The sequence below is a fragment of the Haematobia irritans genome, chromosome 1, assembly GCF_050003625.1.
Source record: "Haematobia irritans isolate KBUSLIRL chromosome 1, ASM5000362v1, whole genome shotgun sequence".
NCBI classification, from domain to species: Eukaryota; Metazoa; Arthropoda; class Insecta; order Diptera; family Muscidae; genus Haematobia; species Haematobia irritans.
Window position 1 is genome coordinate 144,274,790 of NC_134397.1, and position 19,322 is coordinate 144,294,111.

Below are 19,322 nucleotides of genomic sequence, written 5' to 3' on the forward strand. Positions count from 1 at the left end.
CCATATACTAACACCACGTTCCTAATTTGAACCGGATCGGATGAATTTTGCTCCTCCAAGAGGCTCCGTAGGTCAAATCTGGAGAATGTTTTATATGGGGGCTATATATAATTATGGACCGATATGGACCAATTCTGGCACGTTTGTTGAAGATCATATACTAACACCATGTTCCAAATTACAACCGGATTGGATGAAATTTGCTTCTCTTGGAGACTTCGCAAGCCAAATCTGGGGATCGGGGGCTATATATAATTATGAACCGATGTGGACCAATTTTTGCATGGTTGTTAGAGACCATATACCAATATCATGTACCAAATTTCAGGTGGATCGCATGAAACTTGCTTCTCTTTGAGGCTCCGCAACCCAAATCTGGGGATCGGTTTATATGGGCGCTATATATAATTATGGACCGATTTGGACCAATTTTTGCACGGTTGTTAGAGACCATATACCAACATCATGTACCAAATTTCAGCCGGATCGGAAGAAATTTGCTTCTCTTTGAGGCTGCGCAAGCCAAATCTGGGGATCGGTTTATATGGGGGCTATATATAATTATGGACCGATGTGGATCAATTTTTGCATGATTGTTAGAGACCATGTACCAACACCATGTACCAAATTTCAGCCGGATCGGATGAAATATGCTTCTCTTAGAGGCTCCACAAGCCAAATCTGGGGATCGGTTTATATGGGGGCTATATATAATTATGGACCGATATGGACCAATTTTTGCATGGTTATTAGAGACCATATACCAACACCATGTACCAAATTTCAGCCGGATCGGATAAAATTTGCATCTCTTTGAGGCTCCGCAAGCCAAATCTGGGGATCGGTTTATATGGGGACTATATATAATTATGGACCGATGTGGACCAATTTTTGCATGGTTGTTAGAGACCATATACCAACACCATATACCAAATTTCAGCCGGATCGGATGAAATATGCTTCTGTTAGAGGCTCCACAAGCCAAATCTGAGGGTCCGTTTATATGGGAGCTATACGTAAAAGTGGACCGATATGGCCGATTTTCAATACCATCCGACCTACATCGATATTAACTACTTGTGCCAAATTTCAAGTCGATAGCTTGTTTCGTTCGGAAGTTAGCGTGATTTCAACAGACGGACGGACGGACGGACGGACATGCTTAGATCGACTCAGAATTTCACCACGACCCAGAATATATATACTTTATGGGGTCTTAGAGCAATATTTCGATGTGTTACAAACGGAATGACAAAGTTAATATACCCCCATCCTATGATGGAGGGTATAAAAATAATACTGCCTTCGAAACAGAGATTTTCTTGGTAAAATTTTATAAATCTAATCTTTACCAGAGAGAATTTAAGACAAAGGTCAAGAAAAGTGTTGGCAAATATTTTAAACTCAAAAGTACTTTGAGATTCTATTACAGAACATAAGACGAAACAAAATGAACATTTAATTTGGATATCATTATTTTAAGCATTTCGGTTGGCATATGGACAACAGCTACAAGAAATTGGGAGCTAACCATATGACCTCTGGGTGGTTATAGCCCCCGTTATTTTGCAGGAAGCATATATACTTTTGGATATTGCCTAAACATTATGATATTTGTTGTATTTATATGTTTGGAATATGTTTGGAAGCACATTGCCCCAAACAATACTATACGAGGGCAGTTCGGAAACTTCTTAGCCTAGCACAAAAAGCGCGGTATAAACAGAAAAAAGTTAAGTGTTTTGGAAACTCTGAAATCTCTGTTATGAACACATGTTAAATTTTGTTTCGATCTGGCAACTCCTTCATATAGAAACAGGTGTTCAAAAAAGACGCATCCGCAATTTTTTTATAATGGAAAAATTAGAAATGCGTGCTGTCATTAAATATTTACATAAAAAAGGTTTATCGGGACATGAAATTCATAATGATATGGTGAATGTGTGAGGTGAAAGTGGTCGTACAAGCATTGCAAGTGAACCACGTAGACATGTAGGCACCACTATACTCCAGAGACAAAAGAACAATCCAAACAATGGACTGAAGCTTGAGGAAGTGCCCCAAAGAAGGCAAAAACAATTCAATCGGCTGGTAAGGTTATGGCAACGGTTTTTGGGACTTCAAAAGTATTTTATTAATTGATTTCCTGCAAAAGGGTAAAACAATAAATTCAGAGTACTATTGCAACCTTTTGGATCAATTAAATGTACAAATTCGAGAAAAACGTCCTCGCTTACAACACAAAAAAAAATAATTTTTCATCAAGACAACGCACCAGCGCACAAGAGTGTTTTAACAATGGGTAAAATCAACGAATTAAAGTACGAGTTGCTTGACCACCCACCTTATTCTCCTGATTTAGCTCGCAGTGACTTACTTGTTCCCAAATCAAAAATATCCTTGCTGGCAAGCGTTTTACCTCAAATGCAGATGCAGTTGTAAACCATTATTTTGAAGACCTTGAGGAAAACTATTTTAATCAAGGGATAGAATTGCTGGAAAAGCGTTGGACTAAGTGTATTGAAGTTTCAGGAGATTATATTGAAAAATAAAAATATTTTTGAAAAACTAACTATTCTCTTTCCTTGATAGGCTAAGAAGTTTCCGAACCGCCCTCGTACGTTTGGAAGCATTTTATCCCAAAGCAGATTGTGTTTTTACTGAAATTATAAATTATTTGTCGCAATTTGAGTATAAAAATTAATATTTTCCATCGAATCCCATACTTTTTATACTCTTCGTCACTACTGTGGTACAGGGTGTAATAAGTTTGTGCATTTGTATGTAACGCCAAGAAGGACCAGTCCTAAACCCATCGTTTAGTATAACGATCGTCTTAGAATTAAATTTTGAGTCGATTTAGCGATGTCAGTATGTCTGTTCATGTATTTTTGTGTGCAACGTATAGCTCGCCGATTGTCCTCAAATTTGGCATAGGGTCGTATTTCCCCTTAAAGACAATCGCAATTTGGTTGAAATGGGTTTAGATTTAGATATATCTATAATATATATATTTCGTCCGATTTAGATTCATATAACAATCGGAGACTAGATTTTCATTTCGATTTACTTGAAATTTTGCACTAAGAGTACAATTAAGATTTTAGCAATGTGTACCAAATTTAGTTCTAATACGCTTGATTTGGGAAAATATGATAGAACATTTCATATTTTACACCCATTTCAACAGAAATTTACTGCAATTATAGGCCTAGGAAGACTTTTCACAGATTCGGATAAGATTTAGATTCGGTGCCGGCTGTGTAAATTAGATCACCACTGCTAAGTAGCAAAAATTGTTAAAATTCCACAAATTGTCCTAGATCTCAAAACAAGCTTACGACTTGAAACTTGACACAAGTAATTGTTATTTATGAAGGCCGGATGGTATTGCAAATGGGCCATATCGGTCCACTTTTACGTATAGCCCCCATATAAACCGATCCCCCGATTTGGCTTGCGGAGCCTCTAAGAGAAGCAAATTTCATCCGATCCGGCTGAAAATTTGGTACATGATGTTGGTATATGGTCTCTAAGAACCATGCAAAAATTGGTACACATCGGTCCATAATTATATATAGCCCCCATATAAACCGATCTCCCGATTTGGCTTGCGAAGCCTCTATGAGAAGCAAATTTCATCCGATCCGGCTGAAATTTGGTACATGATGTTGCTATATGATCTCTAACAACTATGCAAAAATTGGTCCACATCGGTCCATAATTGTATATAGTCCCCATATAAACCGATCTCCCGATTTGGCTTGCGGAGCCTCTAAAAGAAGCAAATTTCAACCGATCCGGCGGAAATTTGGTACATGGTGTTGGTCTATGGTCTCTAACAACTATGCAAAAATTGGTCCACATTGGTCCATAATTATATATAGCCCCCATATATACCGATCTCCCGATTTGGTTTGCGAAGCCTCTAAGAGAAGCATCCGATCCGGCTGAAATTTGGTACATGGTGTTGGTATATGGTCTCTAACAACTATGAAAAAATTGGTCCACATCGGTCCATAATTATATATAGCCCCCATATAAACCGATCCCCCGATTTGGCTTGCGGAGCCTCTAAGAGAAGCAAATTTTATCCAATCCGGCTGATGGTACATGGTGTTAGTGTTAGGTCCACATCGGCCCATAATTATATATAGCCCCCATATAAACCGATCTCCAGATTTGGCTTGCGTAACCTCTAAGAGCAGCAAATTTCATCCGATTCGGCGGAAATTTGGTACATGGTGTTGGTATATGGTTTCTAACCACTATGCAAAAATTGGTCCATATCGGTTCGTAATTATATATAGCCCCCATATAAGCCGATCTCCCGATTTGGTTTGCGAAGCCTCTAAGAGAAGCATCCGATCCGGCTGAGATTTGGTACATCGGTCCATAATTATATATTGCCCCCATATAAACCGATCACCAGATTTGACCTCCGGAGCCCTTTGGAAGTGCAAAACTCAACCGATTCGGTTGAAAGTTGGTTCGTGATGTTAGTATATGGTATCCAACAACCATGCAGGAATTGGTTCATATCAGTCCCCATATAAACCGATCTTCAGATTTGACCTCCGGTGCCTTTTGGAGAAGCAAAATTCATTCGATCTGGTTGAAATTTTGTACGTGGTGGTAGTATATGATGTTTAACAACCATGCCAAAAGTGGTCCATATCAGTCCATAATCATATACAGCCCCCATATAAACCGATCCCGACATTTGGTTTTGGAGCCACTTGGAGGAGCAAATTTCATCCGAGTCAGTTGAAATTTGGTACATTAAGCTAGAATATGGCCGTTAGCAACCATGCCTAACTAGGTCCATATCGGTCCTATAGTTATATATAGCCCTCAGATAAATCGATCCCCAATCACACAAGAATTGGTCCATATCAAGTTCATAATTGCATATAGCCCCCATATAAGCGACCCCCATATTTCAATTCTGGCCCTCTACGTACCGTGTAAAAGTCCATATCGATTCGAAATTATACCTTTTTTGTCTAATATATACCACGTATGCAGTAACTCACAATTCAGAAAACGATGTTAAGAAGTTTTAAGATACCACAACCCAAGTAATTCGATTGTGGATGACTGTCTTTCGCAGAAGTTTCTACGCAATTCATAGTGGAGGGTACATATGATTCGGCCTGGCCGAACTTACGGCCGTATATATTTGTTTTACATACTCCCAACAAATTTGAAGGCATTGAGATGGTATCAAAAATATTGAGATGGTATCAATATAGTCGGCCCCGCCCGACTTTATACTTTGCTTACTTGTTTTCTACTAATTGTGTTTCGTTTCAGGGCGTTAGCCAATTTAAATTTAAAGTCTAGAGATTTTGTAGAAGTATACAAAAAAAATTCTCCAAATCGGTTCTGATTTAAATATTTGTATACGGAAATGTAAACCTTTATATAGCTCCCAACAAATTTAAAGGAGTTGAGGTTGTATCAAAAAGTTGTGTCTACATAGTGGCCGAAGGGCATAATATAGTCGGCCCGCCCGACTTTGGACTTTACTTACTTGCTCTTTCTACAGAAAATGTTGTCAAATTTTTATGTTTAGAGAAAATTTTATTTCCATAGAAAATTTTTTGTGATACACTTTAGAGTGGATAAAGCTAATTTTACCTCTTTTTCAGTTATTCTTGTGGGTTCTCAATAGCATAGAATTAATGCAAATTAGCTCTTCAGATCTCGATAGCCATACAGATTTTGCTATTAATTAATATTTCTAAGTCTCTTATTGGATCTATAAAGTTGAAATTTTCATTACTTACCGATTTAGATGACGACATAAATGGACATGTTTGGGAAGAGTGCGGTTGTTTCATTTTCCAAGGAGTAAATCAGACAAACAGGCTGGACTAAATCTGAAAAGAATTTAAACGAAGATGAAAGTATTCAGAGAAATATCGAATTTATTATAAATAAAACTTAATCGAAACAATGTCGTTCTTAAAGTATTAACATTAAGTTGATTGTTTTCTTACTTAAATTATCAAAATGTTGGTATTAAATTTGTTTTCATTCTTATCTTTAAAAGAACATATTTGATAAAGGTTGATGTTAGAGTATTTACCAAAAGGGTAACTCTGACTGCCAGACACGAAGGCCAAGAGAATAGTAAAGAAATGCAGGATAACATTCATACATATATGTATCCAGCGGTATAAATAGGGAGCACAAAGTTATACTCAACATCTTTCCAGATACTGCACACAAAACGTGTACATACGGCCTTAAGTTCAGCCAGGCCGAATGCACCACCCCAAAATCATATATAATAATTTCCATTTGTTTCCAAAAAAATAGTCGTTAAATTGCACGATTTACATGGACGAAAAAGACGTATGTTTGGGTGTAAAAATTATATGTTTAGAACTTAAACTTTTTAACACAATATTTTTAAAAGAAAGCATATAATGTTCATAAACTAGCATAACATGTTTGCGACACATATGTTAGAACATATTATGTTTGGGTCATAACATTTTTGTAAATATAATATGTTTGGATGTAAACATATATTAATTTAGAAATATCCTATGAACATATATGTGTTTATAAGGAGAGACCTAGAGAGTAAGCTGCAAGTAAAAGAATGAAAGTAACAAATTGGCGCCTTTAAAATATATATACACAAAGAAAATTTAATTAATTTTTGTTTCTACCAGTGTATGCCTAAGGTGAAACATAATGTGTTTGAACAATACAAACAATATTTTGTTCGGGACTGATTTAAACTTGGAATCGGGAAGCACTCATTGATTTAACTGCACAGGAAGTTCATTTGATTCAATTCTGTTTTTAACTCGCTTATTTCATACTTTTAATGGGAAAATTTTTTTTGTTGTTTCAAATAGTTTAAGAACAGATCAAGAATCAATAAAATCGAACAAATTATTTAAATTTAGCCGAAAACAAGTATATACGGCCGTAAGTTCAGCCAGGCCGAAGCTTATGTACCCTCCGCCATGGATTGCGTAGAAACTTCTACTGAAGCCGATGGCAAGGTATCTTAAAACTTCCTAACACCGTAATATATACCACATAGACCATACGTGGTATAATATACACCACGTATAGACTATGTGGTATATATTACGGTGTTAGGAAAACTAAAAAAGGCCGATTAAATACGTATATAATTAAGTTTAAAGTTTCTATAGAACTAAAATTTGGAAAAAATTTTCTATAGCAATAAAATTTTGACAAAATTTTCTATAGAAATAAAATTTTGTCAAAATTTTCTATAGAAATAAAATTTTGACAAAATTTTCTATAGGAATAAAATTTTGACAAAATTTTCTATAGAAATAACATTTGTTTTCTATAAAAATAAAATTTCGGTAGATTATTTTTGGCTCGAGTAGCAACCATGATTATGAACCGATATGGGCCAATTTTTGTGTGATTGGGGATCGGCTATATATAGCTATAGACCGATATGAACCAATTTTGGCATGGTTATTAGCGGCCTTATACTTACACCACGTTGCAAATTTCAACCGGATCGGATGAATTTTGCTCCTCCAAGAGATCAAATCTGGGGAACGGTTTATATGAGGGCTATATATAATTATGGACCGATGTGGACCAAATTTTGCATGATAATTAGAGACCATATACTAACACCATGTACCAAATTTCAGCCGGATCGGATGAAATTTGCTTCTCTTAGAGCAATCGCAAGCCAAATTTGGGGGTCCGTTTATACGGGGGCTATACGTAAAAGTAGACCGATATGGACCAATTTTTGCATGGTTGTTCGAGACCATATACTAACACCATGTACCGAATTTCAGCCGGATCGGAAGAAATTTGCTTCTCTTAGAGGCCTCGGAAGCCAAATTTGGGGGTCCGTTTATATGGGAGCTATACGTAAAAGTGGACCGATATGGCCCATTTGCAATACCGTCCGACCTACATCAATAGCAACTACTTGTGCCAAGTTTCAAGTCGATAGCTTGTTTCGTTCGGAAGTTAGTGTAATTTCAACAGACGGACGGACGGACGAACATGCTCAGATCGACTCAGAATTTCACCACGGCCCAGAATATATATACTTTATGGGGTCTTAGAGCAATATTTCGATGTGTTACAAACGGAATGACAAAGTTATTATACACCCCATCCTATGGTGGAGGGTATAAAAACAATTATACCAAAGATGCAAGACCCCCCATGTTTGAAACTTTTTATCCTGAATCCAAAGACTAAATATCTTAGTAAATTCAAAGATTATTTTTTTAAATCAAAAATGTTTTTATTTACTTTAAGTAAAATTTATGTTAGATAGAAAGACATATGACTTTAACGATTCGTATCCTAAAGTTGAGGTTTCATACTTTTTCTTTTTAGGTCAATTTTTTCAGTGTGCACTTATCACAAAAGAAATAGTTTTAGCTATTTTACGTATTTATACAAATAAAAAAAAAACTTTTGGAATTCCTCGCTAAACTGGTGGTTAAGGCCTCACAATCCACAATAAATGGCTAATTTCCCCGCTTCGATTGTATACATATTTTTTGATATATGGATATATAATGTAATCGTACATCTTTGGTTTGTTTCATACACATAAACTTTATTTATATTTTATTCCATATCGAAGAGCAACCCTTTGGAGGATCCTAAAAACGGATATATCATTTTTCCTTTCAATTCTCCTTTGTTTTACTCTTTCGCTGTACAATATTCTATTTAAGCCTTTTTCTATTGCCATTCCCAGAGGCAATCGTGGTAGGAGTAAAAGGGGTGGTTTCTTTTGTTTTGCATGGTTGGTTGGTTTTTTGGACAAACACATCACATCCGAACCTATCCCATCTTAGTCATACCATTCCATCGCAACCAACTCCATACCATGTTTCCAGATAATCCTTTAGTTTATTTGTGGAAATCCCTTTCGTTATGTTAATACTCTTAAGCACATAAATAATACACAAAATAATGTTTATCGATAAATCGATAGATATGACGACGAGTTAAACCAGAATTTTTGTTCCATAAAAATTTGGGCCAAAACAAAAAAAAGAAAATCGAAATCAAATTTTATAAATTTCATTTAAATTGTTTGCCAGCCATAATATTGAGAAGAACATTTGTTGTAAATAGGGAATTTCGTATATGAACGTATAAAAATGCTGATGATAAATTTTTTTTATTGATATTGAAGTCATTATTCCTTTAATATTGTTCGATATATTCATTTCTCTGGTATGTTTCACATAAAAGTTATGGTAAATTCTTTTTTTTTTTTACAAAAAATACTTAATTACAGAACCATATAGGAATGTTGCAAAATAAAGGCTTAATAGCGATTTAAATTTCGTTAGTTTTTTTAGAAGTAAGAGTATCACTACCTGTTACAGCGATACATAAATATAAGTACATATTGCCAGGCCGTAGCATATGTGCCCAGAAGGAAAAAATAATTTCCAAATGAAATATTGTTCAATTTTTCTGTGATAAACTTCCAACCTTTAGTGTTTATGGAAAATTGGAGTTTTATGGAAAATATTTTGATATTTTAACTGATAAAAAAAATCTACTATTCAACAAAAATATCGTTGGCATTTATCACTTACAAAACCGATAAAGAAATCCTCTATTCTACAATGATGTCGTATTAGATTTGTAACTTTAATATTGATAAAAAATCCACTATTTGCTAAAAATATCGTAAATAATTTATCCATATAGAATTTTTGTGTTCATGTCACATATAATTTCGATTCAATAAGTCGTTAGAATTCAATCGAACATTCTTGGCGCTTATGTAGATTTCTCCAATATTCTCCTCCGACAAAGAGGCACTTTAATTGTCATTCCATTTGTATTTATACTGCAATTTCCTCTATATTTATATGGAAGTTAATGAACAGATTTTTGGGAATACATACACGCACAGGAAAAACATTTTTGGACATGGTGGCCAGTGATGCCAACTCCCGAAGAGCAACAAAATTATTTTTATACCCTCCACCATAGGATGGGGGGTATATTAACTTTGTCATTCCGTTTGTAACACATCGAAATATTGTTCTAAGACCCCATAAAGTATATATATTCTGGATCGTGGTGAAATTCTGAGTCGATCTGAGCATGTCCGTCCGTCCGTCCGTCCGTCCGTCTGTTGAAATCACGCTAACTTCCGAACGAAACAAGCTATCGACTTGAAACTTGACACAAGTAGTTGTTATTGATGTAGGTCGGATGGTATTGCAAATGGGCCATATCGGTCCACTTTTACGTATAGCCCCCATATAAACGGACCCCCAAATTTGGCTTGCGAGGCCTCTAAGAGAAGCAAATTTCATCCGATCCGGCTGAAATTAGGTACATGGTGTTAGTATATTGTCTCTAACAACCATGCAAAAACTGGTCCACATCGGTCCATAACTATATATAGCCCCCATATAAACCGCTCCCCCGATTTGGCTTGTGAGGCCTCTAAGAGAAGCAAATTTCATCCGATCCGGATGAAATTTGGTACATGGTGTTAGTATACGGTCTCTAACAACCATGCAAAAACTGGTACACATCGGTCCATAATTATATATAGCCCCCATATAAACCGATCCCCCGATTTGGATTGCGAGGCCTCTAATCCGGCTGAAATTTGGTACATGGTGTTAGTATATGGTCTCTAACAACCATGCAAAAACTGGTCCACATCGGTCCATAACTATATATAGCCCCCATATAAACCGATCCACCGATTTGGCTTGTGAGGCCTCTAAGAGAAGCAAATTTCATCGGATCCGGCTGAAATTTGATACATGGTGTTAGTATATGGTCTCTAACAACCATGCACAAATTGGTCCACATCGGTCCATAATTATATATGGCCCCCATATAAAACGATCACCAGATTTGACCTCCGGAGCCTCTTGGAAGACCAAAATGCATCTGATTCAGTTAAAATTTGGTACGTGGTGTTAATATATGGCATCAAACTCCCATGCAAAAATTGGTCGAAATCGGTCCATAATTATATATAGCCCCCGTATAAACCGATCCCCAGATTTGACCTCTGGAGCCCCTTGGAAGAGCAAACTTCATCCGATTCGGTTGAAATTTGGTACGTGTTGTTACTATATATGGCTTCTAAAAACCATGCGGGAATTGGTTCCTATCAGTTCATAATTATATATAACTCCCATATAAACCGATCCCCAGATTTGACCTCCGGTGCCTTTTGGAGAAGCAAAATTCATCCGATCTGGTTGAAATTTTGTACGTGGTGGTAGTATATGATATTTAACAACCATGCCAAAAGTGGTCCATATCAGTCCATAATCATACATAGCCCTCATATAAACCGATCCCGAGATTTGGTTTTGAAGCTTCTTGGAGGAGCAAATTTCATCCGAGTTAGTTGAAATTTGGTACATTGTGCTAGTATATGGCCGTTAACAACCATGCCTAACTAGGTGCATATCGGTCTATAGTTATATATAGCCCTCAGATTAATCGATCCCCAATCACACAAAAATTGGTCCATATCAATAATTGTATATAGCCCCCATATAAGCGACCCCCATATTGCAATTCTGGCTCCCTACGTACCGTGCAAAAGTCCATATCGATTCGTAATTATTTGTAGACTTACCTACACATACTTTTTTTGTCTAATGGATACCACGTATGGACTAACACACAATTTAGAAAACGAATTAAGATACCACAACCCAAGTAATTCGATTGACGCAATCCATGGTGGAGGGTACATAAGATTCGGCCTGGCCGAACTTACGGCCGTTTATACTTGTTTTTAAATTCTAACATACATCCTCCCACCACAAACTACTGAAGCCACACCCTCACAAAAAATCGCTTCTGTAACATATACTCCCAAACATATTTTGCTTCAAGCATATACATTTTTGGGTATTGCCCACACATTTATATGTTTGATCTCTACCAATATATAATATGTTTGAAAGCATATTGGTCTAAACAATATATGTTTGGGTAGTCTAAGTTCCAAACATTTTGTATTTTTGCATCCAAATTCAATAATGTTGTCTTCCAAAAAACAATATGTTATTATGTGACCATATAATATGTTTGGAAGCATTTTGCACCCAAAAATATTATATGCTTAAAAAAAATTCTCCCAAACAATATTGTGCTCAAAATTTTATTTATTTATTTATATATTTACAATCATAATGAATTATGAAAATAAACAGGTAATATAGGTGCTAACAACATAGGTTTTCGACCTGAATGCTCAACATTTTGTTTCTGACCAAATGTATATTCCCCGACATCTTTCTCACTTCCACGAGATTTTTTAGTTCTTAGCACCTTTTTCTGTAATACAAACATTGTAGAAGAAATTATTCAATTTTATGATTTTTTATTTTATTTTAATTTTACCTTTTGCCGGACGGGGATTCGAACAGCGGACCACACAGTTTGTAAGGGTCAAAGAAGTAGCTGATCAATTGCCGAAGGAAAAATAAAATGTTAATTTTGTAATAACAAGCAACAACCACCAACTTAATTCAATATCGCTCCCTGTTAAATAGCGCTCCAAGCTACTAAACACATATATGTTTATAGGCTATTTCTAAATTAATATATGTTTGCATTCATTCATTTACAAACATTTTATATATATTAACATATATATTAACATATATATCCCATATGATTAGAGATCGACTATATATAACTATAGGCCGATATGGACCAATTTCTGCATGGATGCAGAACCGCGTTCCACATTTGAACCGGATCGGATAAATTTTGCTACTCCAAGAGGCTCCGGAGGTCAAAGCTGGAGAACGGTTTATATGGAGGCTATATATCATTATGGACCCATATGGACCAATTCTGGCACGGTCGTTAAATATCATATACTAACACCATGTTCCAAATTACCAGCGGATTAGATGAAATTTGCTTCTCTTAGAGGCTCCGCAAGCCGAATCTGGGGATCGGTATATATGGGGGCTATATATAATTATGGACCGATGTGGACCAATTTTCGCATGGATGTTACAGACCATACACTAACACCTTGTACCAAATTTCAACCAAATCGGATGAATTTTGCTCTTCCAAAGTACTCCGGAGGTCAAATTTGGGGATCGGTTTATATGGGGACTATATATAATTATGTGGCCTCAAATACCCAATTTTTGCATGGGTATTTGAGGCCACATATTAACACCACGTACCAAATTCCAATGAATCAGATGAATTTTGGTATATATGGAGACCATTTTTTAGTATATGGAGACCATATGCTAACACCATGTACCAAATTTCAGCCGGATCGGATGAAATTTGCTCCTCTTAGAGGCTCCGCAAGCCAAATCTGGGGATCGGTTTATATGGGGGCTATATATAATTATGGACCGATGTGGACCAATTTTCGCATGGATGTTACAGACCATACACTAACACCTTGTACCAAATTTCAACCAAATCGGATGAATTTTGCTCTTCCAAAGTACTCCGGAGGTCAAATTTGGGGATCGGTTTATATGGGGACTATATATAATTATGTGGCCTCAAATACCCAATTTTTGCATGGGTATTTGAGGCCACATATTAACACCACGTACCAAATTCCAATGAATCAGATGAATTTTGGTATATATGGAGACCATTTTTTAGTATATGGAGACCATATGCTAACACCATGTACCAAATTTCAGCCGGATCGGATGAAATTTGCTCCTCTTAGAGGCTCCGCAAGCCAAATCTGGGGATCGGTTTATACGGGGGCTATATATAATTATGGACCGATGTGGACCATTTTTTGCTTGGATGTTAGAGACTATATACTAACACCATATACCAAATCTCAGCTGGATCGGATAAAATTTACTTCTCTTAGAGGATCCTCAAGACAAATTTGGGGGTCCGTTTATATGGGGGCTATACGTAAAAGTGGACCGATATGGCCCTTTGCAATACCATCCGACCTACATCAATAACAACTACTTGTGCCAAGTTTCAAGTCGATATCTTGTTTCGCTCGGAAATTCAACAGACGGACGGATGGACATGCTCAGATCGACTCAGAATTTCACCACACCCAGAATATATATACTTTATGGGGTCTAAGAGCAATATTTCGATGTGTTACAAACGGAATGACAAAGTTAATATACCCCCATCCTATAGTGGAGGGTATAAAAAATTGAAAGAAAGGGGGTTTGATGACACATTTTCTCCCAAGCAAATCAGTTCAACCAGATTCTACCTGTGAAGACTAGATCAGATTCTTGAAATGGGGCCATATTTGCTTGGTGTCGTTACAACCCTTGCAATTTTCCCATCGAATATTGGCCATCATAACAGCCTTCTCACGCAGTAAGAGCTTGCAGGTGGCCAGAGGCATACCAACAGATTCTAGTTCCCCTGGAATATGTAAGGTAGTTCCTAGCCTTGCTAACACATCTGCTTCACAGTTCCCCGGTATGTTCCTATGGCCAAGCACCCATATTAGGTGAATATTGTACTGCTCAGCCGTCTCGTTGAGAGATTTGCGGCTGTCTATGGCCGTTTTTGAGTTAAGGAACACAGAGTCCAAGGATTTTATTGCAGGTTGACTGTCTGAGTATATATTAATGCCAATATTTGTTGGAACATTACTTCTCAGCCAATTCACCACCTCTCTTATTGCCAATATTTCAGCCTGAAAAACACTACAGTGATTAGGTAATCTTTTCGCTATTCGAATTTCCAGATCTTTAGAATATACTATACTTTCAATTTCAAGCAATTTTCATGATCAGTGCTCCTGTTATACCCTGAAAGAAGTATTTTCTTTTCTGAGGAACGAAATTTTAGACAAGCATAGTTTTCTTTTGACACAAACTTTAAAGACAATCGTTGAATCGCTTATCAAAAATTCGGATTAGTTTGCTCTAAACGAAAATACTTTATACGAAAGGGGAATTTCGTTTGTCTAAAATTTCATTCCGGAGGAAGAGGAGAAGTTAAATCGATCTATATCGATGCCTTACCAAACGGACCGGTAAAAATACAGATTTTCGAGGATCTAAAATCTAGAGATCGGCCTATGTGGAGGCTATACTAAAACATGGGTCGACACACACCATATTCGGATGACCTATTTGTGGTCAGCCGGATTCCAGAAGTCCTTGAAATAAATTGAAGTATCTCTAGAATTCCACTTTCAGACGAATTGGGTAAAAATATGGGTAAAAATATATATATATATATATATATATATATATATATATATATATATATATATATATATATATATATATATATATATATATATATATATATATATATATATATATATATATATATATATATATATATATATATATATATATATATATATATATATATATATATATATATATATATATATATATATATATATATATATATATATACTTTATATAATCGGAAATCAAAATTTCGTTATGTTACACACGGAATGACAAACTTATTATACCCCCATCACCATTCTATGGTGGTGGGTATAAAAATTTTTAAACACAACAAGTACATACGGCCGCAAGTTCGGCCAGGCCGAATCTTATGTACCCACCACCATGGATTGCGTAGAAACTTCTACGAAAGACTGTGATTTAGTCCATACATGGTATATATTAGACAAAAAAGTTATGTATAGTTAAGTCTACAAATAATTACGAATCGACTTTTTGTACGTAGAGAGCCAGAATTGAAATATGGGGGTTGCTTATATGGGGGCTATATACAATTATGAACTTGATATGGACCAATTTTTGTGTGATTGGAGATCGAATTATCTGAGGGCCATATATAACTATAGACCGATATGGACCTAGTTAGGCATGGTTGTTAACGACCATATACTAGCACAATGTACCAAATTTCAACTCACTCGGATGAAATTTGCTCCTCCAAGAGGTTCCAAAACCAAATCTCGGTATCGGTTTATATGGGGCTATGTACGATTATGGACTGATATGGACCACTTTTGGCATGGTTGTTAAATATCATATACTACCACCACGTACCAAATTTAAAGCAGATCGGATGAATTTTGCTTCTCCAAAAGCACCAGACGTCAAATCTGGGGATCGGTTTATATGGGAGCTATATATAATTATGGACTGATAGGAACCAATTCCTGCATGGTTGTTGGATAACATATACTAACATCACGTACCAAATTTCAACCGAATGGCAAGAATTTTGCTCTTCCAAGGGGCTCTGGAGGTCAAATCTGGGGATCGGTTTATATAGGGCCTATATATAATTATGGACCGATATCGACCAATTTTTGCATAGGAGTTTGAGGCTATATATTAACACCACATACCAAATTTCAACTGAATCAGATGAATTTTGGTCTTCCAAGAGGTTCCGGAGATCAAATCTGGTGATCGGTTTATATGGGGCTATATATAATTATGAACCGATGTGGACCAATTTTTGCATGGTTGTTATAGACCATATACTAACATCACGTACAAAATTTCAGCCGGATCGGATGAAATTTGCTTCTCTTAGCGGCCTCGCAAGCCAAATCGGGGGATCGGTTTATATGGGGGCTATATATAATTATGGACCGATGTCGACCAATTTTTGCATGGTTTTTAGAGACCATATACTTACACCATGTACCAAATTTCAGCCGGATCGGATGAAATTTGCTTCTCTTAGAGGCCTCGCAAGCCAAATCGGGGGATCGGTTTATATGGGGGCTATATATAATTATGGACCGATGTGGACCACTTTTGGCATGGTTGTTAAATATCATATACTACCACCACGTACCAAATTTAAAGCAGATCGGATGAATTTTGCTTCTCCAAAAGGCACCGGAGGTCAAATCTGGGGATCGGTTTATATGGGAGCTATATATAATTATGGACCGATGTGGACCAATTTTTGCATGGTTGTTAGAGACCATATACTAACATCATGTACCAAATTTCAGCCGGATCCGATGAAATTTGCTTCTCTTAGGGGCCTCGCAAGCCAAATAGGGGGATCGGTTTATATGGGGGCTATATATAATTATGGACCGATGTGGACCAATTTTTGCATGGTTGTTAGAGACCATATACTAACATCATGTACCAAATTTCAGCCGGATCGGATGAAATTTGCTTCTCTTAGAGGCCTCGCAAGCCAAATTTTGGGGTCCGTTTATATGGGGGCTATACGTAAAAGTGGACCGATATGGCCCATTTGCAATACCATCCGACCTACATCAATAACAACTACTTGTGCCAAGTTTCAAGTCGATAGCTTGTTTCGTTTGGAAGTTAGCGTGATTTCAACAGACGGACGGACGGACATGCTCAGATCGACTCGAATTTCACCACGACCCAGAATATATATACTTTATGGGGTCTTAGAGCAATATTTCGATGTGTTACAAACGGAATGACAAAGTTAATATACCCCCCATCCTATGGTGGTGGGTATAAAAATATGCGCCTTCAAAAACTATACACAAAATATGGAATTTGTCATAATTCCACAGATATAAATCTTCAGAGTGACGGTGTATATTTGAAATACACATAACGATGGCACTTATGTCGCATATGCCTGCCTATAATCTTATATCCCTCTTAAATCATGTTAGTATAGATTTTTTGAGTTTGTTGCACAGTAAAATAGAAAATGGGATTCCTACTGCAGCCGAAGGAAATCTACAGCACTTAAGAGACATACTTGCCAATGGCAAAATGAAATGATGACAATACTGCGTCCCAAATCTAACTCTACCGGAAACCGGAAGATGGCAGAACACAATGACATTGCAAACATCTTCTTTGGAGTGTAGGTGCTGTCCTTAATTCCAATACACGCAGAGGCAATGTTTTCAGTTCTCTTCGTTCATGAGAACATTCGTAAGAACACAATCATCATTGAGGCCATATCATTGATGTTTTTCAACCACAATGACAAAACGTATAGCCTGGTTTGCAACTACCGTTTCAGAAACCATGATATCACAAAGGGGTGGAGTGACCTTTGGCTATTTTCCACACATCGATTAAACGTGTGTCCAGGCCATCAAGCACTCAGAAAGGAGTTCCCCCAATAAAAGGGTTATTTCTAGAACATAGCTAAGAGATTTTTGGAAAAAAAATCAATTAAATCCCTATTTTTTCAGTAACGGTCGGTCAGACAGCAATTTGCCAGCAACTTTTCTCGGTAATTAGCCAATGGTTTGTTGTACCACAGAGAGTGGTTTCGTTAGTTAGTGAAGACTAACGAAAACTTTTGGAAGGCCTCAAAAGTAAATCGGAAGAACATAATCAATGAATGAAAAACGGATTTAAAAGGAACCATGCTGAATTATCCTGGAATAAATATCGAAGCAAATAAGAGGCAAATGAGATAGGTAAAGGGTATATGAAATCAATTTAAGGTTTCCAAACTAGAGATTTAATATTTTCTCTATGTATGAGATTGTATCTTGTGGTGGGTAGTCACGTAAAAAACAAATAAGCGTATAAAGCTGTAAGTTCGGCCGGACCGAATCTTTAGCAACCATGTTTGTTTGTTTGAGTTCTAGAGAAATCTTAAATTTTCAATTAAAAAACGACGAAAATAAAATTTCATTTCATTTAATGTACACTCAGAATTAAATATCAGTTGTGTTGGTCTATTTCCTTCGATCACAAGCGTTTGTCTGTCTTTAATATCATTTGATTATAATTTCAACAGATTTTCGTTCGTAATTGCAGCAACTAATTGCCTCTCTTTCGAAAAAAAAAATTGAATTCGATAGATATGACCTACCTTAAATAAATTTCGTAACTGTCATTTAATAGTTCTACCTGATATTTGGTATTTTCAGCCGAATGTCGGTTGATGAATTCTCAAATGTCATTATACCCTTCACCACTACTGTGGTACAGGGTATAATAAGTTTGTGCATTTGTCTGTAACGCCAAGAAAGAGTAATCATAGACCAACCTTTTAGTCCGATGTCCGTCTGTCTGTCTGTCCGTCTGTCTGTTGGTGTATTTTTGTGTTCAAAGTACAGCTCGCAGTTTTGTCCGATTGTCCTAAAATTTAGTACAGGGTCCTGTTTCGGTTCAAAGACGATCCCTATTGATTTTGGAAAAAATCGGTTCAGATTTAGATATAGCTGCCATATATATTTTTCACCGATCTGGCCATAATTAACGTGTATATCAACCGATCTTCCTCAAATTCCGTAAATCCGAATATTTTATGAGTCTCGAAAAACTTGCAAAATATCAGCCAAATAGGTTCAGATTTAGATATAGCTCCCATATATAGCTTTCGCCCGATTTACACTTATATGACCACAGAGGCCAATT